Source organism: Lissotriton vulgaris, chromosome 4_1, assembly GCF_964263255.1.
Source record: "Lissotriton vulgaris chromosome 4_1, aLisVul1.2, whole genome shotgun sequence".
Taxonomy (NCBI): domain Eukaryota; kingdom Metazoa; phylum Chordata; class Amphibia; order Caudata; family Salamandridae; genus Lissotriton; species Lissotriton vulgaris.
This window is the reverse complement of record NC_141691.1, coordinates 438,840,136-438,859,212: the sequence shown is the minus strand read 5'-3', so window position 1 is coordinate 438,859,212 and position 19,077 is coordinate 438,840,136.

The window sequence follows — 19,077 nt, the reverse complement described above, 5'->3', positions numbered from 1 at the left end:
ATAAGCTATTTTTCACTTGCAGGACATGTAAAACATAAAAGTCCACATCCTACCCTTTACTTACATTGCACCCTGCCCTTTGACTTATGGAGGGCCATCCTTAGGTGTGACATATATGTGATAAAAATGGAGTTTAACGCTTGGTAAGTAGTTCTAAATGCCACGTTTAAGTGGCAGTAAACTGCACACACAGGCCCTGCTTAGGTTTCATCATTGAGGTAAAGCTTGAGTTCTATGGTACAGTGAGCACAGGACACATGTCTCAGCATGGTAAAACACCTTTACAACGCAACTTTATTTCCGCATACCTCCACTCCGCATACCATTACAACGAAAGTACCATTACTCCGCAATACTATTATAACGCATGCCATTACATATTATATGCCTTTACCACGCATGCTTTTGTAAAAGCATGAATGGTAAAAGCATATGTTTTTAATATTTAAGTTTATGGTAAGTATATGGTATTAGTTTGGGGATGTTTGGGTATATGTTTTTGGGGTTCCGGGGTATTTTAAGGATGAGTTTGGGTTATGGGGTACAGGGGTATTTTTAGGGTTCAGGTCTAGGTTTGGGTTTGTGGTACAGGGGTATTTTAGAGTTCAGGGCTAGGTTTGGGGTTTGGGGTACAGGGGAATTTTAGGGTTCAGGGCTAGGTTTTGGTTTTGAGGTACAGGGGTAATTTTAGGGTTCAGGGCTAGGTTTGGGTTTTGGGGTACAGGGGTATTTTTAGGGTTCAGGGCTAGGTTTGGGTTTTGGGGTACAGGGGGTATGTTTAGGGTTAGGGACAGGTTTGGGTTTTGGGGTACAGGGGTATTTTTAGGGTTCAGGGCTAGGTTTGTGTTTTGGGGTACAGGGGTATTTTAGGGTTTAGGGCTAGGTTTAGGTTTTGAGGTACAGGGGTAATTTTAGGGTTTAGGGATAGGTTTGGGATACAGGGGTATTTTTAGGGTTCAGGGATAGTTTTGGGGTACATGGGTATTTTTAGGGTTCAGGGCTAGGTTTGGGTTTGGGAGTACAGGGGTATTTTAGGGTTCAGGGCTAGGTTGGGGTTTGGGGTACAGGGGTATTTTGGGGTTCAGGGCTAGGTTTGGGTTTGGGGGTACAGGGGTAATTTTAGAGTTCATGGATAGGTTTGGGTTTTGGGGTACAGGGGTATTTTTAGGGTTCAGGGCTATGTTTTGGTGCTGGAGTACAGGGGTTTTTTTAGGGTTCAGGGCTAGGTTTGGGGTTTGGGGTATTTTTCAGGGTTCAGGGTTAGGTTTTGGTTTTGGGGTACAGGGATATTTTTAGGGTTCAGGGCTAGGTTTGGGTTTCGGGGGTCAGAGGTATTTTTAGGGTTCAGGGCTAGGTTTGGGGTTTGGGGTATTTTTCAGGGTTCAGGGGTAGGTTTTGGTTTTGGGGTACAGGGATATTTTTAGGGTTCAGGGCTAAGTTTGGGTTTCGGGGGTCAGGGGTATTTTTAGGGTTCAGGGCTAGGTTCGGGTTTTGGGGTACAGGAGTATTTTTAGGGTTCAGGGCTAGGTTTGGGGTACAGGGGTATTTTTGGGATTCAGGGCTAGGTTTGGGGGCACAGGGGTATTTTAGGGTTCAGGGTTAGGTTTGGGTTTTGGGGTAAAGGGGTAAATTTAGGGTTCAGGGGTAGGTTTGGGCTTTGGGGTACAGGGGTATTTTTAGGGTTCAGGTACAGGTTTGGGTTTTGGGGTATTGGGGTATTTTTGGGGTTTGGGGCTAGGTTTGGGTTTTGGGGTACAGGGGTATTTTTAGGGTTCGGGGCTAGGTTTGGGTTTTGGGTTACAGATATATTTTTAGGGTTCAGGGCTAGGTTTGTGTTTTGGGGTAGAGGGGTATTTTTAGGGTTTGGGTCTAGGTTTGGGTTTTGGGATACAGGGTTTTTTTAGGGTTCAGTGCTAGGTTTGGGGTACAGGGGTATTTTTAGGGTTCAGAGCTAGGTGTGGGTTTGGGGGTACAGAGGTAATTTAGGGTTCAGGGCTAGGTCTGGGTTTTGGGATACAGGGGTAATTTTAGGGTTCAGGGATAGGTTTGGTTTTAGGGTACAGGGGTATTTTTAGGGTTCAGGGCTAGGTTTGGGTTTTGGGGTACAGGGGTATTTTTAGGGTTCAGCGTTAGGTTTGGGTTTTGGGGTACAGGGGCATTTTTAGGGTTCAGGGATAGGTTTGGGTTTTGGGGTACAGGGGTATTTTTAGGGTTCAGGGCTAGGTTTTGGTTTTGGGGTACATGGTTATTTTTAGGGTCAGAATCAGGTCGTGTTTAAGGGTGCTGGGGTATTTTAAGGAGTAAGGGAGTATTATGATTATGGGGTGCAGGGATATTTAAAGGGACAAGGGTGGGATTTTTGTAGGGTGTAAAGGGTAATTAATAAATTAGTATGTTTAAAATATATATATAAAAAAATATATGTAATATTCAAGTAATATTAAAGTTTATCCCAAAAATAACCGGTTGGCAACCACCCTGTACCGAAAAGAAACAGCGGGCAACTCCACATTGCACGCCAGTAGTGCCCATCCGAAACACACCATAGATAACATTCCATATGGTGAGCTACTCAGGATTAAGAGAATCTGTAGTGTGGCAGAAGAAAGGGACAAATGTATAGAAGAATCCATCAGCAGATTTAAGGCCAGGGGATATCAAGACAAAACCCTCAAAACAGCAGTAACAAAAATCCAACAAGTTACCAGGGAATCCCTTTTGTCCCAAAATAAAAAGATTCTGAATAAAAAGGAACACTTTGAAAGCTCTGAGATTAGGTTCCTCACAGCTTTCAGTTATCAGGACAGAAAAATAAGATCTATCCTCACAAGAAATTGGCCAATTCTGCAGACAGATGGAGTTCTAGCCGGAGATCTTCCAGCCAATCCAATCATTACGTTTAGGAGGGGACCCTCCTTACGTAGTCATGTCTCCAACCCTTTCCCAGAACTTACTACACAATCCACCCGATTACCACCCAGAAATGGGTTTTTTAAGTGTAATAGCTGTCGGGCATGTAAGTTCGGGATTAACACATGCTCATATTCCACCCCATTCAGTCCAACTCCCCTACAAATCAAGGGGAACTATAACTGTAGGACTGAATATGCGGTATATGTCCTGACCTGTACTTGCGGACTGAGATATATTGGAAGTACCCGACCAGCAGTACATGGCAGGATATTACAACACTTGCGTGCAATTGTTAATAACGACAATGCTTATCCTGTCGCCAGGCATTTCAGACAAGTACATAACAACAACTTGGAATGCCTGAATTATTTTGTATTAACATCAGTTGCACAACCAAGAAGAGGGGGAGACAGAGACAAACTTCTGCGCCAGATGGAATCTAGAATGATATTAGAGCTAGATACCAAGGTCCCTAATGGACTCAACACCACGGAGGATCTCTATCACTTTCTGTAATTGATTTGTAAATTTCTTCGTTTGTCAAACTTCACACCTATTGATGAACCTGGTGTAGTCTCTTGCTTTATGGTTATGCTGTTATAGTTCCCTGTCTTTCTCCCTCCTCCCTTCCCTGTGGCCCTTACTCCTTCCCTCGTTGTCGATTCCAGTCTATCTTTTTTCCCTTCCCTTTTTTATATATTTCTTGCACTGGGGTTCACTCAAATTGAAATGGATTAGTTTATGTTCCATCTTGAGTTTAACACATAGCACTATGGTGTTATCAGCACATTTAGAATATTTTGACATAGAGATCTACCAGACGGGGTGTTAATCAAGGAGAGTAATAGGGCTGCCATCACTTCTTGATGTCCCTTACAATTCATTTAGGATAAACAGGGTTGCCATCATTTTAAGATGTCCCTGCAGGATTGATAACAGTATTTTTTGGTCTTTAAGGTCCTTGTATTTATATTGCGATTTTGCACAGAGTATATATGTTTACAGATCTTGTCTATTTTAACGTGTATATAGGATATAACATTTTTATGATATAACAATTAATTTTGTATGGAAAGTTTTTAAGTATTTATACTTTTATAACTAAAAATGCCTATTTTGCACAGGATGTAAAGATCTATAATTTGCACAATATAGCACTTTGCACTTTGCACTTTATATGAGAGACTGTTTTAGACCATAAACATGCATTTATGCAGATATAATCCTGTGTTACATTATCCATTGTGTATATGAACTACCAAATTGATTTTTGGGCATTTAAAATAACATAGCAGCCATACTCCAGAAGATGTATAACACAAACCGTAATAGTAACTCTTCTATGTTTTTTATTATCACATGGTGTGCACTAGCAATTTAAAAAACCAGGCATGTAGGGTAATCTGTGACTGTGAACAAGGGCAACTGCCCGAAACGCGTCAGTCTCGTGTGCTGCCTCTGCCTTAAGAAAATAAAGAGAACTTGCCTTGACTTTGGGACTCGTGTCGTTTTCTGGGTCTGGGGCTCCAGATTTCAGTCTTCGTGCTTTGCCTGCATATATATATATATATATATATACATATAAATAAAAAAATCTAAAAGAATATTTTTTATTTTAACAAAAAAAAGATATGTATATATATATATATATCAAGTCTTGCCAAACTTATCCGATAAGAAGAAGGCGCTGACACCATGAATCTGAATCCAAACTCGATTTATTCAGTCAGTATCTGCTTAGACGCGTTTCGGCGTTGCCGCCTTGTTCACTATATATATATGTATATCTAGAGTGTCGCTGGTGTTGAGAGTGCTCGAACAGAAGCTGCTTTCCACCTAAACTTGGAAACTACCCAGAGTTCTCTCCTTCTTTTTTGCATAATTTATGCTTCACTCTATGCCTGAAAGGGTTTTGTGTTGACTTAATACTGGGTGCTCCCTTGTTTCTGGACAAAGCTATACTTCTCTGAAGAGCTCTAATTAGAGCGAAACACTGTGTCAGGGGTTGCTTTTACTCATTTCAGGTTGGCTTGAGTTGGTATTTTACCAATTCAAAGCTGTAATATTGTGCCTGGAGTGATAAATGGCTTTTGTCATTTTACAGCTCTGAATCAACTACCGGAGAGTGATACGGAGGTAGGGAAGACTCTGGGGAACTTTGGACTTTGGGGAAAACAAGAGACATTGTTATCCCTCCTCCGGAGCAACTGCGACTCCATTGGGGGTGAGAGCGAGGATCAGCTGCCAGAGGCCTCCAGAAGAAACTGCGCACCATTGCAAGCTTTGACACACGCTGTGAGACGCTGTGAGGCACTCTAACAGAGGGCACCTACGCTATCGGAAACCCTGCAGAAGACAGAGGAGCACCCGCTCGCAAACAAGACTGCTGGGCTGGGTCAGTGGAGCACGCTGTGTGGATCGGCCTCTGCGCTCCCCCACCCTTTTGCCAGCTCCACACAGACGCACCACAGAGTGGGGTTAGAGAGAGAGAGCAACATAGACGCCCATCCCTCACAGAGTTGGGCGTCAGATCGGGGTGGGATTGAGTCCAGGTGGGGAGACCGGGGGCTGAGTTGAGATATCCTCACCCTCCAATGCTGTCCAGGTGGTCAGACAGTGCTGGGAGGCTGCTTTCAGGAGGCAAACATTGCAGGCCTTGTGGGATGCGCAGGGGTCTACTCTCCTCCTGATTTAACCTATATGAGACCGGGTGGCACCACAGTGTGGGGAAACAACGTTGGCCCTGCGTAAAGCGGGGTCAGACCGCACCCACTCCATAGAGGCACATGACAAGATTGTGTGACTCCCCTGGCCCCACTCGAGGTGCGTGAATTCTAGTGGGGTAAGCACAAGGCAGAGGCACCAAAGTGGAATACCAGACATTCTTTTTTGTGACATTTAGTATGGTTGGCCTGTCATGCTCCTTGCACCCAAGTACGCAGGCATAGTCAGCAGCACCTTAAGGTCCTGAGGACCGGAGCAAGCACCAGCACATTTAGACACACCATCAATTTACCGGTGGTCAAAGACTACAGCCCCCGTCATCCTTAGCGCCAGGGACATTTACCATGAGCAGTCTGCGCCAGGAGGCGCATAAATGCGGCTGCAGGTTCCTGTGGCGCAGGTGCCTGTTTTTTTACTGTGTTTCTTTCTACAGCAGCAGCACCTTGAGGTTCGCCTGTGCCCGTCAGTGGCCGCAAGAGGCTGGGTTGGGCCAAGTTATTAACATCTACAGATCTGGACTGGTGGAACTTTTTAATTGGACATGAACTGAGCCTGCAAGGTATCAGGTTTTTGTTGAGGGGCCGTTTGAGGTTAGGTTGGATATGCTCTTTTTATAGTTTGAAATCAGTAGCTAAGTTTTTTAACCCTAACGATTGAAGATATTGTCTTGGTGGCTATCAGTTTGTGTTGTTAAGTAGGGCTTTTAATATGGCAAAATCTAAGGTTGGCCAAGGTGTAGTAGGTACACTTGATGCTTTTCTAACTAGGGCTGAATCTGCGCTACTGCACACAATTGAACTAACTGAACGCAGACTATCTCTAGATTCACAAGTGTTACCTAGTCAACATACCCATATCCATACCCCTGGTACTCCCAGTACTTTAAGTGCACAAACGACCTTGGCAAATGGACCACTACGAAGTAATAGGTCAAACGTCCCATCCACTGAGTCTGTCAATGGTCAAGGGATATCTGACCACCAGACTACTGCAGTCAAGCCTAACATAGTCACAAGGGCCCAGAAATCCAAAACATGCAGTTCTGCACCACCTCCAAAGAAACAGAAAGGGCATGCAGCAATTAAGTCACATAAATATAGCCACATCTCATCTAAACCACCGAGAGGAAGGGTGAGCAACTGGATAGGGATCTTGCAGCAGCAAAAAATCAAGATATAGCTCCAGCAGAAATGGTACCTAAGCAGACCCTGCCTTATAATCTGGAGTAGGGTTTCTGAGATAAACTGGAAACAGTAATTGCTGCACACCTAAATCCTATTTAAAAAAAATGACTGACATTAAGAGCAGGTTATTATGTCTAGGAAGAGATCCTCCTAGTGTCTTTACACTGCTTCAGGGGCATAGGCATAGGCCAAATATACTCATGGGAGGAAACAGTGGAGGGGGTGTTAATAACCCAGAGCCTTCAAAGAAAACTACTACACAGGAAGGGTCTCATCGAGGAAGACTGGAAGACAACTGTCCGCAAATTATTGTGTCTTTGCCTCAGACTGAAGGTTACCTCAGAAATTATTGCCAGTCTCTAAATTCCTTAAATATCGAGCAAGTATATAGAGTTCCTAATAATAATAGTGAAAGGTCCCAAAGCATAGGTACTCTAGCAAATGGCCATTTGGGTCACTAACGTTCCAGTGATACAAACTTGAATCTTTATCTGCCCCCAGAAACAACACCCTATATTGTTGTCCTAGCTAATGGCCCTCCAGTGCTGCCTGGTGATAGGGAAGATTGGCAATTTTTGAGAAATAAGTCCCTGCATTTTGTAAACACAAAGACAGGCATAAAAAATAAAACTATATTTTCTGAATTTAAGATGGTTCGTAGGGTTAGGTGGGTAGGGTCAAGTAATAAGATATTGGCGGGGGGTTACGTAGTGTTGACCTTCAGGCCACCAGGCCTAGTAAGATCCATACTAGACAGGACAGTTGATCAACCTAAAAAACGAGGCAAGCATTTCTATATTACCACTAGGCTTCTTTTAGCAACCGTCCAGATTGCAGCCCTACTTAGCAGAAGAGAACAGCTCACTAAGGACAAAACAGCACCCGCAGTTTCCACCTTGGCTTCATAAAAATCGCTTTGAGCCATTAAGTGGTCTCAGAGACATAGACTGACTAAAGCAGAAAACAAGTATATTAGAGGATAAAATCCATGTTTCCAAGACCACTCTTAATATATGTGGTAGCGCTAGAGAGTGGGTCTTTTGGTGGCCCTGGTCACAGCCTTTGCTCCCCGCAGCCTCAGCTGCTCTTTAACAAAGGTTTGGAAACAATAGGTGCTATGAGGATAGATTTACCTGTCACCCTAGTTGAACAATCCCCAAATAGTGAGGATGGCAATCTTTTAAATCCACAAAATTGCCAAACCAATAGTCCTAGCCTTCGCCTAAATTCCTGGAACGTTGCGGGTATCTCATGAGGGTTACTGTATGAGGTAAGGGTCCATTATATCAAAACGTTTGATATTATTTGTATGCAGGAAACCTGGAGTAGGGATGATATTTTGTTGGACGGATATGACATACTTGCAATCCAAGCTGAACCATCATTGGCCGGGAGGGCAAAGGGAGGACTAGCTACCCTAATCTCTGTACAGTACGAGTCATTAAGAATTAAAAAAATAATTGACTCCCCATGGTATCAGCTGACTTTATGTTTTAATCTGATTAGTGTACCTATATTATTAATTAATTGGCACCATAATATTTTCAAAACAGAATATAGGGGTTATGAACTCACTTGACCTGGAGATTGTTAAGATAGCAGGAAGGATTTCCCCCTTGTGTATTATCTGGGTAGGAGACTTCAACTGCACCCTATGCCGGCATAATGGGAGCAAGGTTTGTGGGTTGGTAGATACTGAAGATCAACCCCTCACATATTTCAAACATACCATGTAGGGTGATGTTAAATTCCATTATTGTAGTGAACATCTTACGTATGATTGATACCTTGTGTGAGAAGTTGGCCTGGCATATGCTGTCCACTATTCTAGTGGGCACCTTGCACCAGTCCCAACGACCCTTATTGATGGTAGGTTTAAAAACAACCTATATAGAAAGCTATCCTAGTGGTACCTGTGGCGAGCAGCCTTTAGGCTAAGTCTTGAAGGAATGTAAAACAGCTTGTTATACCAGTCTATAATCCTGTGAATGCCCAAATGAAAGAAGAACCACACCAGTTATATATATAAAAATATGTATTTATTCTAAACACACCCCTCTAGTCTCTATATGAGGCTAGAGGCAAAAGTACATCATTTAAACTTATTTAGCACACAGTAAATTAGCCCAGTATACATGTAGCCCTAGGTGCCTCACAAATCATATACTAAGAAAGTGGTATAAGAACCACGACTGACAAAATAGACTGCGCCGTCCATGGAGGAATCTCACCTCACGGAAAGAGCACACTGTCAGCCAGTTGAGAACCCAAAAGGTACCCCACTACAGCCCAAAGTGACCCCAGATCAGCATGGGCCGGCAACAGATAACCAACGCAACAGCTACCCCAGTGGCGACACAAAGATTCTCCCCGGACCCTGTCCCCTCCCCCCACGGCTGGTAGGGGAACCACCCAGTGCAGACACCACGTGAGTCAAATTGGACAAAGTCCTAACAGCAATCGAGCACTCTGGAGTGACCATGGAGAATAAATGCGGGGAACTAGCCACAGATATTAATCTACTGCGAGACGACCACAGGAAACTGGTGGATAAAGTGAAACAGGGAAGAGAACACAAATACAGGTGCATCAGGAGGCCTTAAAAGAACTTCAAACCAGAGTGAAAGCCCTGGAAAGCAAAACAGATGACTTGGAAGGAAGGTCACACTTGAGTAATATTCGCATCCTCAATCTACCGGAAGGGGCAGAGGGGACTCACCCTATTCGTTATGTGGAAACATTGTTTAAAACATTCACTCAGGAACAGGACTTAACTCCGTATTTCTCAGTGGAGAGGGCTCATAGGGTCCCAGCGCTTAAACCACCTCCAGGCTCACCACCCCAGCCGTTCTTGCTGAAACTGCTCCATTACCAGGACAGAGACACAGTGCTCCAAGCAGCTAGACAAGCAGGTCCACTCCCAGTGGAGGACAAACAGGACATATTGTTCCCAGAGTTCTCTCAAGCTGTCCAAAGGCAACAAGCCTCATTCTAAACAGTGAAACACACTCTATGTCAAAAAAATTTACAATACACACTCTTATTCCCAGCCCACCTCAAGATCATTCACAACCAAGCCACGCATTTCTTTATGGATCCCACAGCAGCAGGCGACTGGGTGGAGCAACACCTGGGGGACCAAATTGGACACAGAAATACACAAGGTGAGGGACCCTCTGGCAGACGGCGATGACAACACAAGCGGATCACTCTAACGCAACTGAGTCAATGGTCAGACCCTCACATCAAAAACTCCCCTGATCTTGAACAAATAATTGTGGAACGCAGGAGAGCCCTACAAGCAGCAGCAGTGACAAGATTGACGGGAGCAAGCTCGGATTTTAGATAGGGGTCCACACTTGTTCTCATTAGAAGGAGAAGTCAGCGACGCACAAACCTCCCAGGACGGTTCGGTCACACCACCAATAGTAACACCTCAGACGGTGGACACACTGATATGAAGATTGTATTCGGGATGGACAGAAGAAGGGAGGGAATACCTCCCCCCCCCCGAGATCGCACTGGCCGACCAGACAACGCCTTCATGATGGAGAAAAACTGCACGATATCTAGAACATTCCACAACAGCAGTATCCAGGACTGGTGAACCGTGAGTAAAATAGGATGTAAAGACATCTCCAGGCATCAATAATTCATCATCCAGAAGCGGACAGCCATGGCGTTGGCATCCAACGAACACACACAGTAACCCTCCCTTACACAACGAACTAAAGTTAGCACAAGATGTGCAGTTTGGACATGTTGCACTGAGTGATAGGTCCCTCCAGTTGGGAACGTTTCCCGAAGTTCAGCTTAAATTTCCCGCTTTTTGATCACTTCCCTAGAACCCATCCAAGAGCACTCAGACGGAATGATACCAATTATACAGAAGGAGGTCACACAGATGAGAGGGGGTCCAGAACATGCAACAAAATGATACACAAGCAGCCCCCATCCAGAAGACTATTAACATGACTACCAATATCCCTAACACTGACATAAAACTCATCAAATTAAAAGTTTGGGGTATACACACTGTGAGCAAACGATATGCAGTGTATGCTTACATAAAGAGGCAACAGGCACATATAGCTGTCTTGCAGGAAACACACCTGACGGCGACTGAAGTAGAACGCTTACGTAAGAAATGTGTGGTATTATCTGCGCCACAGTGTACTCAGCTTTCTCCAGGGGGTCCCTTGTCTGGATTTGACCTGGTACTCTATTCAAGGAACTGGCAGGAGAAATAAACAAGGAGGGACAGTATGCTGTAGTAGAGGGATTATTGGAGAGGTCCCATACGGATAGGAAGTATATATGCCCCTAATGTAGAACAACCCCCTTTCTGGAATCGCCTGAATGGGATGCTAACCCAACACATGCTAGCCCCGTAGATACTTGGTGGTGATTACAACTGCACCCTGGACACTGCCCTGGACAGATCCCACCCACACCCGTGCATTCACCAGCATATAAGCAGACGGAATTTTTTAACACTTGGGTAAACACTGGGCATTGACTGATGTATGGCGAGCAGGCAACCCCACCACCAAACTATACTCCTTCCAATCTGTTCCACATATCCTACAAGTGTGCCTTGATAGATTCCTTTGCTCCGCCAAACTACTCCCAAAAAGGGTACTTTCAGACCACGATGCATTGGCCCTCAGATGGAAGCCACCTCCCACCCCCATACCCACCTGGAAGCTGCCAAGAGACAGCCTCACAGATTAGGTATTCAGACATGAACACGGGGAACACTTTATATTAAACGTCGGTACAGCGACGTCTCGGACGATTGAATGGGAAACATACAAAGAAGTGGCAAGGGGACAGTGCATTCAGCAAATAGTGGGAGTGCGCAGAACACTAGAGAAATCATTTCAAGCGGCAGAACAAACCCTAGCGGACCTTTCGAAACAAGCAGACAGGAATGAGGCCACCTCGGAACAAATGGCTGCGGCCAAAATAAACTATGCGGAGACACAAAGAGAACTTTGCAAATACAATTTTCAGATATACGCTCCCAGGGTCCACCTGGAGGGAAATAGGGGGGGTGACGCACCAAGCCTGGCTGGCCAAGCAAGACATGGAAGTAAAACCAATTACTGAAATAATAGACAACTCTGGTACTCTCCGGCATTCGCAACTAGTCATTCTGCGTATCTTCCACAACTAATATTCTAGCAAATACGGAGCCTCAGAGCGAGTTGATCATAATGCAAGTGCCAGTTTCCAGTGCCTATTATCCTTGCCCCAAGTCCCACCAGCAGATAAAAAATCGTTGGAGGTGAGGATTAAGCCTGAGGACGTTTCCCAGGCGATTAGACCGTTAGGCGGAATAAAGCACCGGAAATGGATGGCTTCCCACTCGAATATTATAGCACCAATTGACTCCACGCATGGCAACCATGTATAATGACACACTTGACTGGGGCGAGCTTCCAGGCTCCCTTAGGGAATCGATCATAGTTACATTCCCTAAACCGCATAGAGACCCAACATTACCCTCTTCTTATGAACCAAAAACCCTTCTCAACGCAGACTATAAGATACTGGGGAAAATATTAGCAGAGCGATATACCCAAATTCTGACGCCATTACTTCACCCAGACCAATGCGGATTTATCCCAAGGCGCACTACATCACAACATCTGCGTAGACTATTTCATATACAAGACAGGCAAGAGTATAGTTCCCTAATGCAGCGAGTCCCATATTAGACCTCGAAAAGGGATTCGACACGCTATTATGGCCATGCCTATTTGAGGTTCTTTTCAAAATAAACATAGGACCCACTATGATGACATACACAAAGCTCCTCTACACCAGCCTTATCTCAAGAGACAGAATAGGCAAGTACATCTCTCCTGCGTTTGCAGTAGAAAGGGGAACAAGGCAGAGGAACCCATTATACCCCCTTCTGTTCGCCATGGCAGTGGAGCCCCTGGCAATATGTCTGCGACGGGAGGGCAAGATATGGGGTATTCCATTGGCAGGCACGACAAATTGTTTGTCGCTCTACGCAGATGACCTTTTAATTTATGTTTCCGATGCTACCCGAGACCTGACACCAATTTAGCAGACACCACAAGACTTTGCAGAGGTTTCAGGTCTCAAAGTAAATTGTGAAAAATCCACTATTTACTCGCTAAGCCCTCATATGGCCCCATTCAAAATACAGATGGGAACCCAGACTTTTGCATGGAATGCCAAAGCGCCCAGTTATCTGGGAGTGAGATTGTACCACTCCCTCAAGGACCTGTACGAAGGAATCACCGTAGGGCATCAGCAGGGCTACCCCTAGCCCCCATAGACGAGTGGCTTTTGCCCAAATGATTATGGTCCCCCGGCTACTCTATCACCAACCTCCCAGTCATACCACCGTGAACTTTCTTTAAGGAATTGGACACCCTACTCACCGAATTGATCTGGGGAGGGGGTTGACACAAGGTAGCCCTGTCCACGCAATATATACCCAAGACCGGAGGGGGACTGGAGAGCCTTCTTTTGATGCATACTTCCTTGCATCTCAGCTGCAGTGGCTATCGTATTGGACAGCGGAGCGTCACTCAGGGGAAACCACCACTGCAGAGGGCCGTATGCCATTAACGGCAATTCACAGGATGCTGCTGCCGGGCACCAAGCCCATGCGCACCCAACCCTTACAGATGTCCATAGCCCGCACCTGCATGATGAAAATACAGTGCAAGTGCAAGGGAAGGCCTCCGTATTCACCCCTGCTCCCTCAGGTGGGCTTCCCCAGGGAAGAGACATACAACACCACAGGCACCCTCCAAGTCTGGACTGACCTCGCAGTCACAGATTTGGAATCCCTGTTTGAGGAAGGCCAACTTCAAATGAACGCCCAGATGACCAAACAATATGACCTCCCGCCAGGGCAATTTTTAACGCACAAGCAACTCATCGTAGTCGTTGATACTGGGACCCAACAGAAGAGGATCCCCAACACACCCAGTAATACACACTATTTTGCACATGGGAATTGGACGACACTTGGTTACGTGTCTATAAAGCTGTTCGGGAACTAATTCTGCCCTCACTACTGCATTTTCGTCAGAAGTTGGAAACAGAAATGGAGAGGGTGTTTAATGACAAAGAATGGGACACAGCCCTAGAATACCCCAAAAAAGTCTCCAGGAATGCACGCTTTCAGAACATACAGTTCAACATCCTCCACAGAGCATACCTCACACCTCACCGTCTCAATCATTTGTACCCAGACAAGCACTTCGCATGCCCTCAATGTCAAACCCCCGAGGCGAACTTCAAACATATGTCCCGGGATTGCCCCAACATTCAAGACTACTGGGACCGAGTCCACCAGATGCTTAGGGTAACAACCAATATCACGACTATGTCCACATGGGAGACATGTGCTCTTGGGATCTTCCGCAGGCGGAAGACCGAAAAAGTGTAGTGCCCATTTATGTCCCTCGCCATCCTTATAGCGAAAAGGGGAATAGCTATGCACTGGCAGACCCCCGACAGGCCCACCAACAGCAGTCTGGATAGGAGCCATGAAAAAATGGGGGAAGGCAGAGGAAGAGGTGTTAAGAGAGGAGGAAGTAGAGGGAACCCGTAAATATCCAATTTCTTTAGAATGAGCACAATTGTTGCACGCATTTACACATGAAGCAACCCGGGCGGCAGCACCAGCAGACTCCAACCCCCAGACCCCACATCTACCCCCTGCAGGATTCAGCGTAGACCCTCCACGGTAGGATCAACATGCTCAGCTCTGCCCATGCATTGACGTCACGCCAGAAAACCCCTGTGTCTGTACCAGAATACCCAACTAGAGCTGTTCCACACCTCGACCCCCCTCACATATATAAAAGCACATTCCCACATCATTACAACATCACCCTCACTGCCGACTATACCAGCACAAAATCCGATAGCGCACTACCACACCCCCACAGTTCACCCCTATAGTTGAAGGTACGAAGTTCTGCATCGGTAGTTAGGTCCCCGATGCTAGTTTGATGGGAGCGCATTCAGTCAAGAATAGGCACAATAATACTGGGAACAAATAGAGAAAGGCAGTAGCTGTACACATACACATTATAGGCAAATGCACCCGAAATCTATGACGCCGTTGTCGACAGCACAAAACAACAGGAGGGCCCACTACTCAAAAGGTTATCCCTAATGTCCAATGATTATAATGGATGTGATTCAGTGATAACATGTATATATTAGCCTACAACTGTTCCACACTCAACTATATATGTGTATCAATACATTGCAAACATGTCGAGATGTAAGGAATGTAAAAATTCAATCAACAAATTTTAAACAAAAAAAAAAACACGATTGACATAGATACAAGGCCTACCACTGGGCCCACCAGAAACCACCCAATGTGGTGACACAGGGGACTCACGGAGGACGCGTGCAGTATCTAAACACAGCCGCATATCACCATTTACTTCTATGGGGAAAGACGCGTTTGGAAAATTCCAAAGGAAGGACACTTAGATGAGGACTTGGAGCACCCCTATTTAGAACTCGGCAGTTCTAGAGTCAATGCCCACAGGAGCAACAGAGTACTTGAGTTACTTCACCCTGGGAATCTGGGTGCATAGGTTTCTTTTAATGTCGGGTTTCATCATTATTTTCAATGGCGAGCAGCGGGAAAGTGCTGCAGGCGACCAAGTCGAAAGTGTCCAGATGCATCCAAGCCTGGATCGGAGTCGAGAAGAACCTGAAAGCAGAGGGGATAGAGTCTGGGTAACTAGCCAGTGGGTAACAAGCCTTGGCAACAGCAACCCACGCAGAAAGCAGAGATTGGCTTTGGTGCAGGCCAGCTAGGTCTGAGGGACTCACCCTTTGGGGGAGTCAGGACACACCTGGAGCAACCAGGGAAGCCCAAGATACAGAAGAGTAACTTTGTGGGGATCCACCAGTCGACAGACCAGGGATCGCGAAGGAGCCTCGAGCGGAAATGATAGAAGCGGGCCCACAGAACACTCGTGAAGTGTAGACCTACAATCTTCGGTGCAAAGAGTGCTCAGGTTTGGACTACGGGGAGCCCAATGCACAACTTCGGGAAAGCTTGGAAAGTCGATGCACTTGCAAATTTGCACGGTGTCCAGGAGTTCCTGTCCCACATCTCTCGTGATGGCTGAGGGTCTCAGCTTTGCTGGGAGCTCGTGTCGGCCTCGGAGATGTCTGGAAGTCCATTTCCTATAAAGTATTTTTTTAAATGCAGCTGTTTTATCCTTTAAGAAAACAGGGATAAGTTCATAAAAATTTAATATTTTAGGTTTGTCTCCTGGACGACTACATACTCTTCAAAAAACGTATTTTTAAATTTACAAAGTGGAAGGGGTGCAAAGAGGGGCTACCTCCTTTAAGATGGCGTAACTTTTCAATCTTGTGCATATGGATTTCCTTCTCAAATCATTGCTACAGATGAAACTGATTTGGTATGTAGAAGAAATGCCTATTGCACATCATTTCCAGATAATAAATTGGTATCCCTTTGGAATCCAAGTTTTAAACTCAGAAAACAAATTCTGAGACTACTAAATAGGAAAAAGAAGTTTAATTGTCGCAAACTCTGAAGTGATAGTTAAATACTGGGTGTTTTCATTATTTTATTAAGGAGTTTTATATAGCGCTGGCCATACCCAAAGGTATTGGGTTCTTAGCACATCTGGCCCATAGTCTATTCAACTCTCACTATAATGACTAGAAAATGGATGAGCTGGATTGGTCCCAAGCAAGATTCTGGATAAGTAATCTAAAAAGGTGGGCATGCGCAATGCTCTGGACACTGAAGTACTAAAATTGCTCCGTGGCACATGCCACACTGTGCTCTGCAAGTTATCAACAAAATATGCAGTATATTTTCTCTAAATTGCTGGCTTTTAATATCGCTATGAAATACGCTAAATTATGTTTGGTAACGATCTTTTAGAATTTAGGGGCATATTATCAAGGGGTTTATCTCTGCTTTTTTGGCTTTAAAAGCCAGGAAAGCGGAGATAAAATGATCTCCCTATTACCTAGCTGTCGCAAACACCAGTTAGCGACAGCTAGCAGGAGATAGCGACCATCTTGGGCCCCACTTTGCATGTCAGTGATATTTATCACTAATGACATGCAAAGTGGGCGTGCCAAGATGTTAGCGACTGGAAACAGTCGCTAACATCACTATCTCCTATTACCAACTTTTGGAGATATTCGCGCTAAGCGCGAATATCTCCAAAAGCTAACACCTGCCCTGAGCAGCTCTGAGCCATGTTATCCAATGGTAGGTGGATAACATGGCTAAGAGCATTAGCTCGGTAATGCATGAATATCACTGACTTTTCAGCGATATTCATGGATTGCGGCCGATCTGCGATACAAATCGCCACAGCTCAGCTGTAAATTTTTGTCTCTAACCAAGCAATAGAGATAAATATCGCTATTGTTTGGTAATATGCCCCTTAGTCTTCTGAAATTAAGTGCAACAGCTGATCTGCTGTTTTTGAAGTATTATTTCAGACTTAAGGGCTCAGCGGTAGATACCTTGAAGTACTGAATCTGGAAGGAAATAATGAATAGCAACCAAAAAAATCCTTTAAATGACTAATTAAATTTAGAAAGAATTGTAAGCAGTTGGAACTTGAAGACAGTGTGTCAAGAGGGATCTAGCTACAGAGATCTGGAATAATTGCAAACAGGCAGCAGCAGTTACAACTTACTCCAAAAATTTAATTGAGTTTAGCAAGCTCTCACGTGGTTCTCTTCTACTTCCATTCTCCCCAACACCACAAACTCAGAGTTACATGGGGATGAGGTTAAAACAAGTAACAAGAACGTATTATATAAGGTTGAGGTTTATACTGATCCCCTGGCATCCCTGCAGTGTGACCAATTAAAGGTAAAGATTTGGACATGTAAGTGCTGTTGAGGCTGTGGTTACCAAAGTGAGTCAAAACATATAATATGCTTAAGCTCATTCTGCTTCCGCTCCGTACAGCCCTCCTACGTCCTTGTTTTCTCAGATTAGGGTGTTCACACAGTTAAATGGGCACTCTTTGAAAGCCTGAAGGGTACGGCCTGTCAACTATTCCTAGCTAAACTGTTAAATTTGGCAGTTGGAAATCTGGATAAAATGAAAGCCGTTCACATGCTGCGAGTTGCCATGAGAGATAGTCCAATATGTGAAAGTATGTTGATACTTTGCAAGCTTTCCTGAATATAGGTTACAATTGCATGGATTCACTAATATATCCCTTTCAGGGAGTATGACTTCTGCAAGAACTGAGAAATGACTATGAGAAACATGAGAGCAATCCAAACTACGTAGCATTTTTCGAAGGGTTTGGTCAAGAATAACCTCTCGTCAAGGTCATTGTCTCAGGAATAGGCCATGGACAGTTATATATAACTAAACTTCATCGGGTTTAACCCGCAGACATTTATGTTTTTAGTCTTAATGATTAACATTAATTGTATTAGCCCTTTATTTTTAGTTGTGCATGAATTATACATACATACACCGAACAGTTAATTAGATTAACCAGACTACTCAGATTAATATTTATTGCATTTGCAGTTTATTTCTAGCTGTGTTGAAATCTTCTATATAGGTACTTGTCAACTAATTAGACCAATAAGTTATAAAGGTTTGATATGTTGATGCAAGAGGTGTATGAATAATGTATTTATTTCCATTACATGTCTATGTATATTGGTCTCTGAAAGATTATTGTATAGCTAGATTGTCTAATGATCTTTTACTGATCTAACTTGTAATGATTGTAATGATCATAAATTATATACATATACATATGTACATATATATTACCTACTGGCGGTCGCCAGTAGGTAGTTATAGTTTGGACCTATTTTCCATAGGAAATTCGCAACATTCTATTCCCAATAACTTTGGCACCAATTGACGAATCTTCGCAAAATTTTCAAAACTTATGGCCTGCTCTGGTCTGCTTCTATCTTAAAAGTTTCAGGGTTATTTGTCAAGCGGGGGCCGAGAAAAAAGGGGGGTCCCAAAACGTGTTTTCCCCATGCAATTTTCCCATAGGAAACTTTAGACACGGCTACAGCCCGAACTGCTGAACTGAACTACACCAAATTTGGCAAAGCGGTAGTTCTCGATTCAGAAAGAACCCTTTTTTGTTAAATGGCGTAAATCAGTTCATTAGTTGCTGAGAAAATCAAAAGTAAAAACACATTTATATCTATGGCCAAGCAGGATCTGCTCACCCTCCTGATC